The sequence below is a fragment of the Neofelis nebulosa genome, chromosome 1 (genome assembly GCF_028018385.1).
Source record: "Neofelis nebulosa isolate mNeoNeb1 chromosome 1, mNeoNeb1.pri, whole genome shotgun sequence".
Classification (NCBI taxonomy): Eukaryota; Metazoa; Chordata; class Mammalia; order Carnivora; family Felidae; genus Neofelis; species Neofelis nebulosa.
In genome coordinates, this window is record NC_080782.1 from 22,999,157 (window position 1) to 23,010,740 (window position 11,584).

Below are 11,584 nucleotides of genomic sequence, written 5' to 3' on the forward strand. Positions count from 1 at the left end.
ATCAAAAAAGTATTTTCACTCTATTTTACAGCCTTATAGTATTCCATTGATATACAGTTTTGCTATACTCCATAGCTATATGGTCCATAGCTATATAGTTAAAAACTATAGTTTTCAACCAATGTCATGTCAGGTTGTTTCTGATATTTTACTATTTCAAATAAGGCCACAGCGAATATTTTTACATATATTTGGATTGTTGGAAGTATATGGAATTCTTATACGTAGAATTGCTAAATGTAAAGTATAATTGCAAATACAGTTGTTGGTTTAAGATGTATGTATTGTACTATATACAAAGGAGTTACACAAGTTAACAGATGCATTGGTTGTGCTTAAGGGACCCTGTTACCCTATAGCTTGCACTAAACTATATTATTTAAATTTTGCTGTAATGAGATAAGAAATGGTATCTTGATATAATTTTAATTTTAATTTCTTTAATTATGAGCATTGAGCATTCTTTCAAATTTTTAAGAGCTACTTTAAATATGTGTGTGTGTGTGTGTGTGTGTGTGGTGTAGTGTATACTACGCATCCTATGTGTGTGTGTCTGTGACTTTTGCACATTTTTCATCAGGTGTTTAGTCTTTTTTTTCCCCTCAATATTCAAGAAAATGTGGCATACGGGTGGCTCAGTCGGTTAAGGGTCCAACATCAGCTCAGGTTATGATCTCACAGTTCATGGGTTTGAGCCCCAGGTCTAGCTCTGTGTTGACAGCTCAGAGTCTGGAGTCTGCTTGGGATTCTGTGTCCCCATCTCTCTCTGTCCCTCCCCCCTTCATGATCTCTCTCTCTCTCTCTCTCTCTCTCTCTCTCTCTCAAAAATAAACATTAAAAAAGTTTTTTTTTTCAGTAAAAATAAATCAGTAAACACTAAAAATGTGGCATATACACAATGGAATATTATTCAGCCTTAGAAAAGGAGGACATTCTGTTACTTGTAACAATGTGCATGAAATTAGAGGACATTATGCTGAGTGAATTAAACCAGACATAAAAGGGAAAATCCCACATGATCTCACTTATATGAATCTGAAATAGTCAAATGCATAGAAGCAGAGAGTACAAGGATGGTTGCCAGGGCCTGGGAGGTATTAGTGAAAGGGTACAAACCCTCAGTTTTGCAAGATGGAGATTTATCTAGCATAGAGATTTATATAGCATAGAACCTATAGTTAATACTATATTATATACTTAAAAGTTTGCTAAGAGGATAGATCTTATGTTAAGTGTTAATGTCACACATAAAAAATAATGGCAGATATAGAAGGTAGGAAGAAACTTTTGAAGGTGATGGATACATTTAGAGCATAAGTTATGGTGATATCAAAGATATATACTTACCTCCAAATACACCGAGTTGTGTTCATTAAATATGTGCAGCTTTTTGTAGGTCAGTCATACCTCAACAAAGTGATTTAAACAGTATTTGCATATTTGTGCGTTTGGCCTTTTTTTCTGTTATATTCACTGAAAAAAATATGTTCCAGTTTGTATTTACTTTTCCGTAGGTAATATTTTACTTATTTTTTTCATGCAATTGTTTGAGATGGCTGAATGCATTGATCTTTTATTATATCTGCATTTTTTAAATTTTTGGTTAAAAAGTATTCTTTCACATCCAGATTTAAAGCGAATCTACACAGAGTTTCTTCTATTGTTTGTATAATTTCATTTTCTTTTAAACTTAAGTAACATTCACTTGGTATTTATTCTAGCACACGTATGTTTTATGTATTCGATTTTATCAATTTTTCTTTTGCAAAATGACTATCCAGTTTTGCCAACACCGTTTCATAAAAAGTCCACCTTTTGAGATGCCACCTTAATTACATATGAAAAATGTCCCCTGTTCTTGGAAGTATTTATGGACTGTCTGTACCATTTCTCGGGTTTATAGTCATTAGAATGGTTTGTCATATATTTTGTTATCTGACAAATCTAAGGTAACTATAATCTTCTATTTTCAGATTTTCCTATTTATTTTATATATATATATATATAAATGAAATATTTCATATTTATTTTTCCATGTGAGCTTTATAGCCAACGGACCTATGTGTGGGGGAAGGGTATGCTATATTTATTGGAATTTGGTGGAACTGACTGACACTCTATTACTCTAGCAGCTGTTTGCAGGTGGATTGGTGGTGAGAATGGTGAGCAATGAAGGAAAGAGGATGAACAGGCGATAACGAAATAATCTTGGTGAAAGATGGCTAAGACTTGGCCAGGTTAGTAACAATGGAGATGGATTAGTGCTAAAAGTTTGAACATATTTAAAAAAAAAAAAAAAGGGGGTTGCCTGGGTGGCTCAGTCGGTTGAGTGTCCGACTTCACTCAGGTCATGATCTCGCGGTCCATGAGTTTGAGCCCTGCGTCCTGCTCTGTGCTGACAGCTCAGAGCCTGGAACCTGTTTCAGATTCTGTGTCTCCCTCTCTCTCTGACCCTCCCCCGTTCATGCTCTGTCTCTCTCTGTCTCAAAAATAAATAAATGTTAAAAAAAATAAAAAAATAAAATAAAAATTAAAAAAAAAACTTGAACATATTTTAAAAGCCATAGCAATGGGATTTCCTATAAAAAAAAAAAAAGTATGTGAGGTATTAAAACCAATTATATTTCCAAGTACTCTGGCCTGAGCTACCAAATTGGTGAAGCTGTTCTCTACTAAGGAATGGAGAGCTGTAGAGGAAATACCTTTGGTGAAATTTGTGAGTTACAGATCAATCCCATCTTACTTTTGGTGCGTTAATTTTGACTGAGTTGCTTCCTAGTAGTGGTACATTTTCTTTTTATATTATTATAGAATCAATCATAATATGTCCTTTTTTTTTTATACTTCACTCTGTCTGTGGTTGCGCCCTATTTTTCTGCGACCCCTACCTTTCTTTTTTACCCTGATCATTCTTCTAAAAGTGTATCTTTATTCTGAGTCATAATTAGAAAGCCAAAATTTCATTCTGGTGTTTACCTCTAATACCATTTGTTCATTTTAATCCCCTTATTTACTTTTCTTTGAGTTTACATTTGATTTTTTTAAGTTACTGATTTGACCACTTCGCTAACTTTGCTTCATTCTAGATAATTTTCTAAAATATTCGATTAGCATTATAAATTTCTCTCCAGTAAAATTTTTGGTTGAATTTGAAAAGTTTTGCATGAAGATTTTTAAGTTTTTAAAATTTTATGTATCTTATCATTTCAATTATTACTTGCTTGTGAGATAATATCACATTTCTCTCAAATGTTTGTTCATTTTAACAGAAGATCTGTCTTATCTTCTGTAAGAAATATTTGGAATATATTTTTTTCTATATAACTCTAAGTATACTTGAAACAAATCAATCATTTTGTATGCAATCAAACCCCTAGATTGTGAAGACTTGTTATTTGGTAATTGAAATATTTATGCCTTAATGAAATACTCAGATAGAACCAAAAGTGTTTGCAGCTGCTTTGTTTCAGAAATGGCTTTAAAATGATTGTAATGTCAATCCTTTGTGACTGGAAAAAGAAAAAAAAAACTTCAAAATAATTAGAAGCCATTTAGTTTTAGAATAACTTCTCAAAGAATTGAGAATTAAAATTAATACCTAGACACTAAAGTCTCTCATTAGTTGAACTGTTCATAATCAATAAATTTATAGTTCTAAAATGCTTAAATTTTTGGAAAGAAGAAGTATGTAGTGGTTTACAGATAAGTGTCATTTGACAAAAATTTTACAAAGACAACTGACATTTTCATTAGTGAGATTAAAACATGGGAGCACAGGGGTGCCTGGGTCGGTTTAGCATCCAACTTCGGCTCTGGTCATGATCTCATGGTTCGTGAGTTTGAGCCTCGCGTCAGGCTCGGTTCTGACAGCTCAGAGCCAGGAGTCTGCTTTGGATTCTGTCTGCTTTGGATGCTTTCTCCTTCTCTTTCTCTGTCCCTTCCCCACTGTGTTCTCTCACTCTCTCTCTCTCTCTCTCTCTCAGAAATAATAAATGAATAAACTTTATGAAAAAGAAAAATATGGGAGCACAAGGGCCACGAAAGGGGCAATGTCCTTGGGGGTCGGTAGGCTTCAGCTTTAGCAGGCGGCCCCTGGTGGTGGTATGGCATGACTGGCTAGAGATTTCTAGCACCATGGCCAGCTTCTTAGGTGTCACGGACAGAACTGATGAAATGCAGAAGGATCTCCTTAGTAAAGACAAAGACATGCAGTTATCCACGAGCTGAGAAGAGTGAAGCTAAACACGTTGAGAAAAATGATGCTGACCCTATCTTTGTGATGAACAAAACCATTTCAACTCGTTACAATTTGCCAGGCATCTGAGTGGGTGGTAATCCTGGAAGTCCATTCCAGCTCTTGTGGACAAACAGCCTTGGGACATGTACACCCTGGTGACCAAGTCCCGAGGAATTTAGTTTCTTACTTTCAAAGGTCATGAGCAAGGAGAAGTGAATACGTCTTATGGGCATTCTTGTGCCATGATGATGGACTGTATGACAGAGAGGGCATTGGAAAGTGAATATGTGGTCAGTTTGTTCAGAGCTCCAGAGGTTCCTGCAATCTTTGGAGCCTTCTGTTATGACACAGTTTTAGATAAGGGACTTGATGAGTAGATGCCAACAAAAGAGAATCTACATTCCTTCACCAAAGATGCTTGCCCTTTGACTTATAAAGATCTTCCATTCGAAACGCTGGAAGTTGAAGCAAATTGGCATTAGAAAGACTTTAACACAACAAGCAAAATAGATCTTGTAGAAGAGAAGGCATCTGGGAACCCTGAGAACATCATCCAGCTACACAGATTTGATGACTTAATTGATGTGTGGAAGGGTCCTCTTAGTCCAAGAACAAATATTTGTTCCTGTTGTGTAGCATCAGCTGACCACTTTCTAAAATTAAAAAAGAATATTAAATTAAAATAAAAGTCTTCTATGAAACAAAACAAAGTAAAACATGAGTTACAGTGGTTGTGTGATGCTGGCCTTGTTAGCTCTCACGCCTTTCCTCGGATTTTTGTTTTCCTCCTGCTATCCTCTGGAACTCTCTCTCATCACCTCTCCATTTCCATCATCTCACCTTTTCAGAGAAATATTCCTGTGGTTTAGCTCTTTGTAGGCTATGTTCTCCAGTTTCATTTTAAAACAGTGTTTGGGGTGCCTGGGTGGCTCAGTCAGTTAAGTGTCCAACCTCAGCTCAGGTCATGATCTTGCAGTTCGTCAGTTCAAACCCTGTGACGGGCTCTGTGCTGATAGCTCAAGGGCTGGAGCCTGCTTCAGATTCTGTGTCTCCTTCCCTCTCTGCCCCTCCCCCGTTCTCACTCTGTCTCTCAAAAATAAATAAACATTAACAACAACAACAAAAACAACAACAACAAAACTGTTCCTGGGGCGCCTGAGGGGCTCAGTTGGTCAAGCCTCAGTCCTGATCTCCTGGATCATAGATTCCAGCATCAGGCTTTGAGCTGTCAGCGCAGAGCCTGGAGCCTGCCTAAGGTTCTATGTTCTCCCTGTCTCTCTCAAAAATAAATAAACTTTTAAAAGCATTAGTAAGTTAAGAATAATAATAAAATAATAGTTTAAAAAAAGTGTTACGCTGGGCCACCTGGGTGGCTCAGTGGGTGGTTAAACATCTGACTTCTGCTCAGGTCATGATCTCACAGTTGCTGAGTTCAAGCCCTGCATTGGGCTCCCTGCTGCTGTCAGGAGGGACCCTGCTTCAGATCCTCTGTCTTCCTCTCTCTCTGCCCCTCCCCCACTTCTCTCTCTCTCTCTCTCTCTCTCTCTTTCAAAATAAAAGTTAAGTAAAACATGTTCTATAACCTAAACTTGACAATTAACTAGCTTTAAACACAGAACTGAAAAAATTTTATATAAAACTATATTTTCATTCTGGTTCATTTCCATGTGTTAAGCCTAGAGCCCTAGTTAAGGGCCTCCATTCACTGTAGCTAAAGACAGTCCTACAAGACTGGGATTGTTACTTGATTTTTACTATATTCAGTACCATTTTTTGCACTTACTGCATTTGCAACTAATTGACTTAGACAAAATGACCCCAAAATACACTTTGTGCATATGTCAAATAGAAAATGAAAAATAAACACTTTATGTTTTAGAACAACTGATATCAGAAAACCCGGTGACTTAAGGTTGCGAAGGACACCTTGAGAAAAAACACAATAAAGCACAAGAGTAGTGGGCAGATTGTAATACTGATAGACTCCAAAGGATTTAAAGAAAATCTTTTCATGGAAAGACACCAAAAACAAAGGTTTAAAAAAAAAAAGTCTATGAATAAAATATAACCAATGCATATACGTGATTTGCAGGATGATATTTATTCTCTATTTCTTATATTTGTATCAGGTTTAGGAAATTTCCACCATTCTCCCCAAGAGGAAAGTAGTTGGTGGATGCATTCGGCTCAACTCCATACACAATAAGGAAACGTGGGAATTTATAGCCAAGGAGCAGAGTGGAGAATTACCAACAGGAAACATCAGAGGTGACGATGGGGGCGGATTCTGGCTAAACTCACCTACAGGCTTCTTGCTGAAGGCGGGCCAGAGTGCTAGGACATCACCTGGGGAATGGTAGAGGTTGAGGACCCATATTAGATATCAAGGATTCTGACTAAACTGATAGCAGGATTCTCAATGAAATTGGGTAATGCAGAGATGACCATGGAAGCCCAGAAACCATACTTGCCAGGAGTTCAGAGTAGAGCTTAGTAGGCTGAGTAGAGCTTAGTCAAGGAGGGAATCTTTGCCACAACTTCTCCCCAAACCTACTGCCAGCTCTATGTTTCTCTATACCCCTTATCATCTTCTAATACAGTATGCAGTTGATTTATTCATTTTGATACATTTCCCCATGCTAGCATGCAAATTACAAGAGACCATGGATTTTTGTATCTAATTTGTTCCTTACAATTGATCCATCAGCTACAACATTGATTGCCCAGAGTAGATACTCAGTAAACATTTGCTGATTTATGATCTATTGCCTAATTTTTGTTGGGCTTTTGCTATAAAATAATTCATGAGAATTCCTTCTAATAACACCTAGAACAAAACCTTTAGTAAATGAAAGCAGTGATCATTTTGTCATATTTTAAGAAGTTAGATCTGTAAAGGGCTAATATAATGCTGTAGAAAGTGAAAGCTGACCCTTTTAGCTGACAATCCTGAATAAAAGGTGTAATTAGCATACTGTTTTGCCTCTTAGATACAATTGATTTTACTGTTGCTAGAAATAGTAAATGGAAGAATTCACTGATTTTATTCTTGTGATGTTTCTCCTCTTCCATTTAAAGCACCTGAAGTGTTGCCGATAAGCAAGCTTGAAATTTGACAAATATTCTCTAATTTCCTCCTGGTTTTCAAGTGTGCAAAACACAGGCCAAAAAAAAAAAAAAAAAAACAAAAAACAACCAGAAAGCCAGAAACCTTGCCATAATGTCAAAATGAGAATAAAAGGAGGTCTAACCTCAAAAAGAATATTTTTAGTTGAAATATACATTTGTATGTGAATATTCTAAATATTATCGTTCTGAGTAACAAATCCCATCGATTTCAGGTACTCTGGGAAGAACAGTTACAATGCATTTGTCAATGATTTACCTAAATTTCACCTACAGACTTTTAAGTGCTGAGGGCATTTTAGTGACCAAGAGAACAAGATGAGTGCCATTCACGCCCTCACTGAAGTTACTTATGAGAAGACATGGATTCAATCATGCATATACATGAATTTTAAAACAGTGTGCAGGGGAACCCAGGTGGCTCAGCTGGTTGAGCAGACTTGGGCTCTGACGCAGAGCCGGATGCAGGGCTCGAACTCACAGACAGCGAATTCAATGATGAGTTCAATTTTAGGGAGAAATATTAAACACAGTGTAGGCTGACTCCGATAAGTCGGAGCTGAAGAAAGAGATTGGTCATCAGCGGCACATGCATGGTGTTCTGTTTCAACCCTAACTGGTCCTAGTTCAGTGTAGTTCTGACATGAACACCCAGATTTAGCATCACACTCCATAAGTCTATGGACATGGTTTCCAGAAAGAATTAAAATCACCTTTATTCAGAATCAGAAAAATATGAATCAAAATAGTAATTATACCCTCAGATGAGGATGTAGCAATCCCATTCTAAGCTTTCAATTATGTGAATATAGTTTTATTTTTCAGTTGCTCTCTTGAACTTGAATGTACATGTAGTAATATAATTCATTGTCTTCAGCGATCCATAGTTTGCTCCTTTCAATACAAGACCCTTGTATTGGGGGGTGCCCGGGTGGCTCAGTTGGTTAAGTGTCCAACTTCGGCTCAGGTCATAGTCTTGCGGTTCACAAGTTGGAGCCCCATGTCAGGCTCTGTGCTGACAGCTCGGAGCCTGGAGCCTGCTTCGGATTCTGTGTGTCTCTCTCTGCCCCTCCCGACTTATGCTCTGTCTCTCTCTCTCTCTAAAAAATAAACATTAAAAAAATAAAAATAAATAAATAAATAAAACAAGACCTTTGCTTTCTTTGTTTCTGTTTCCCTTTTATTTTTCTCACAAAATCCAATTTTCACTTGTAGAAGTAGCTCAATCATCTGCACTTGCAAACCTATTCCCAAACCTGCAATTCCGTGTCACTGGATGATTCCATGGGGCTCTTGCATTTTTGCATTTCTTGTGAACCGAGGCAATAACAGCTGCATTTTTAGAGGAGCCTGAATCAAGCTTCGCAGTCTCTGCATTCCTGTTACAAAACCCACTCAATGTGTTCATGTCACCTGTCACCTGTCTCTCTTCACATCTTCCTGTGGGAGTTGGGTTTGGGAACTGGCATGAGAAAATACTGGTACTGTCACTACTGCTCTTGCCATAAATAATAAAGTCTTTTGGCTCTGACCCGGGAGTATTATGACTTCTGCCAGCATCCATGAATGAGAGACAGAATAATGAGCTAGCTTGCAAGTAAAGTAACATCAGAGCCTTCACCGCTCTCCATTAATATGAAAAATAAAAACAAAAACAAAAACATCAACTACTCTTTGTATGAACTAATAGCGTAATAGAATATCCTGATATGCAATAGACGAAATGAGAGGCAAATTTATCGTGATCACACAATGATATAGGGGCTAGTCAACTTGTTTACATGATAAAAATGAGGCTTCAAGAGGTAATGCCAACAGGAAAAACTCATACTAGATACAATATTATGCAAGGAGAAAATTCTGTCAATCCAGGGAGCCAAAAAATTACAGGTGCAATTTTATTAGTGAAGGCATAAGCTATTAATTAGGATTCAAACTCTGATATTATCTATCCTAAAAAGATAGGGTTATGTTGCAGCTGAAAATATAATTAAACAGGGTGGGGGGAGATGAGAAGAGGGCATGGTGGCATTTCTCATTTCCCAATACATGTAAGCACTTCAGAATATAGCTGATTGGTTATAGCATGTGTAACACCCATATACACAGATACACTCCTGGGATTCAGTGTTTGTGCTAATAGTGTGATCCTCAAGTTTCAGGAGAAGATATGCCCTGGAAAGAGTTCTCATTTTGGAAATGGTTAGGAGAAATAAACCACCACAGTATTCACAATGTGTATCCCAGGAGTTCTTCCAGCAGCACTAAACGGCAAGAACTGCTGAAGCTGGAGAATTCACGGGAAGGACAAGAGCCGATTTATCATAGCATGGCAGGCCCCTGAATTGCTAAAGGGTCAGGTGCATTCTGCCCCAAGTCTTTCATCTTTCTAAAAGGTAATCTCTCAAACAGCACTTGCGAAGAGCTCCTCAGCTACACAGTACCTGGATTTATGACCTACAGAGACACTTGGCATGGTGGTGGACTGAGATTTTGCTGTCTCACATGTTTTTGGAGCGGAGGTAAGTGCTACGTTCATCTAAATCGCAGCTTCCAATGGCCTCCCTCTATCAGGCAGTGTGTGTCAGGGAGGCAGAGCCTGCATATAGCAAGGATTCCAAGATGTATGAACATACGTTTGCAGGTGTATGTTTGGACACAGGCATGCACATACGGGGACTTACGCATTAAGCCCTCATGATTGCTCACAAGGCTATGGGTGAGTTGGGTCGGTCTCCTGATCCTAACTGGGCACATTCACATGTTTCCACTTAACCCCAAGTCAGACAGGTGGTTCACCTGATGTAGACTGGACTTTCTTATGTACCTGTAGGTCAGCTGGTTGTCAGTTAACGTGGGATGACCTTGTCTGGGTCCACTAGGGCTACTTGCCTCGTCCATGTTGCTTCTTATATTCCACCAGGCTCTCCCATACTTCTCATTTGTGTCTCGGAGGCAGAATTCCCAGAGAGAGTGGAAGGAACACAAGGGTCTTGAGCAAAGGCCCAGAACTTCCACACTATTGGATCCATTACTTTCCATTGGTTGAAACAAGTCACAGTCCAGCTCAGATTTAAGAATCCCCACCTCTAGGGGTGCCTGGGTGGCTAAGTCAGTTAAGTGTCTGACTTGATTTCAGTTCAGGTCATGATCTCACAATTTCTGAGTTCCAGCCCTGCACTAGGCTCTGTGTTGACAGTGTAGAGTCTCCCTGGGATTCTCTCCCTCTCTCTGTCCTTCTCTTGTTTGAGCTCTTTCTCTCAAAATAAATAAACAAATGCTAAAAAAAAAAAAAAACAAACAAACAAAAAAAAAACAACCAATCAATCAATCAATCAATAAAAAGAATCCCCAGCTCTAAATAGCCTTTTCTTAGAAAGGACTGTTGCACGTTTACTATCCCATCATTTTGTTTAATTCTCTGATCAACACATATAACTATCAGAAGCTTGAGTGATTATTTACATTTTTATGTTTTAGTTGTGCTTATCTATCTTCACAGATGAGAATGTAAATTTGGATTCTTGTCCACTGCCAAAACCTCAGCAAATAAAATAGTTCATGGCACATAGTAGGTACCTGATTAACATTTTCTGATGGTTCAGTGAAGATTCCCTAACTGCACAGGAATTCTTTCTTTTTAAGGGCACTGAAAACATTTATCCTTATACTCTAGTAAGAGATACTGCAAAAATAGATTGAAAAGGAAGCAGGTGAAGTAAATAAAGCAAAACTGATTTTATTATATTTATAAATATATGTGAAAGAATCCACAATGAAAGAATATCCATCTGAACATATCAGTTGTTCACTGGTTTATTCATTACTAACAAAAAATTTGTAAAAAAAAATCATTAAATCTGAATATTCTTTCAATTAGCAAATTATTCATTGAAACACAGATCATCAAAGTTTCTATTTTTAAACATTTAGGAAATAAAGCTAGATTTGTTAACTGTTAGTTTTATTTGAACGCCTGTGCTTTATCCAGGGAGGATGAAATAAATTATTCACTTTAAATGGAGAAATACATTAATAAATTCTGATCACCTCTATTCTGTGAATCATCTCTTTTGCATTGCAAAAAAAAAAATTAATGTCTCTTCCCACCCTGAATAATTTATGTACTCTCCTCGGTCTTTGCAGCAACATAATAAATGTACTGAGTTCCTGGCAAGTTGAAGATTCTGTTCACAAAGTGTGGTAGATTTTTTAACACAC

At 37.5% G+C, this 11,584-nt stretch overlaps 1 pseudogene; it reads left to right on the forward strand.

Annotated features, from left to right (window-relative positions):
* The first annotated feature begins 4,049 nt into the window (after positions 1–4,049).
* LOC131514387 (large ribosomal subunit protein mL39-like) lies at positions 4,050–6,597 on the forward strand (annotated as a pseudogene).
* The last annotated feature ends 4,987 nt before the right edge of the window (positions 6,598–11,584 follow it).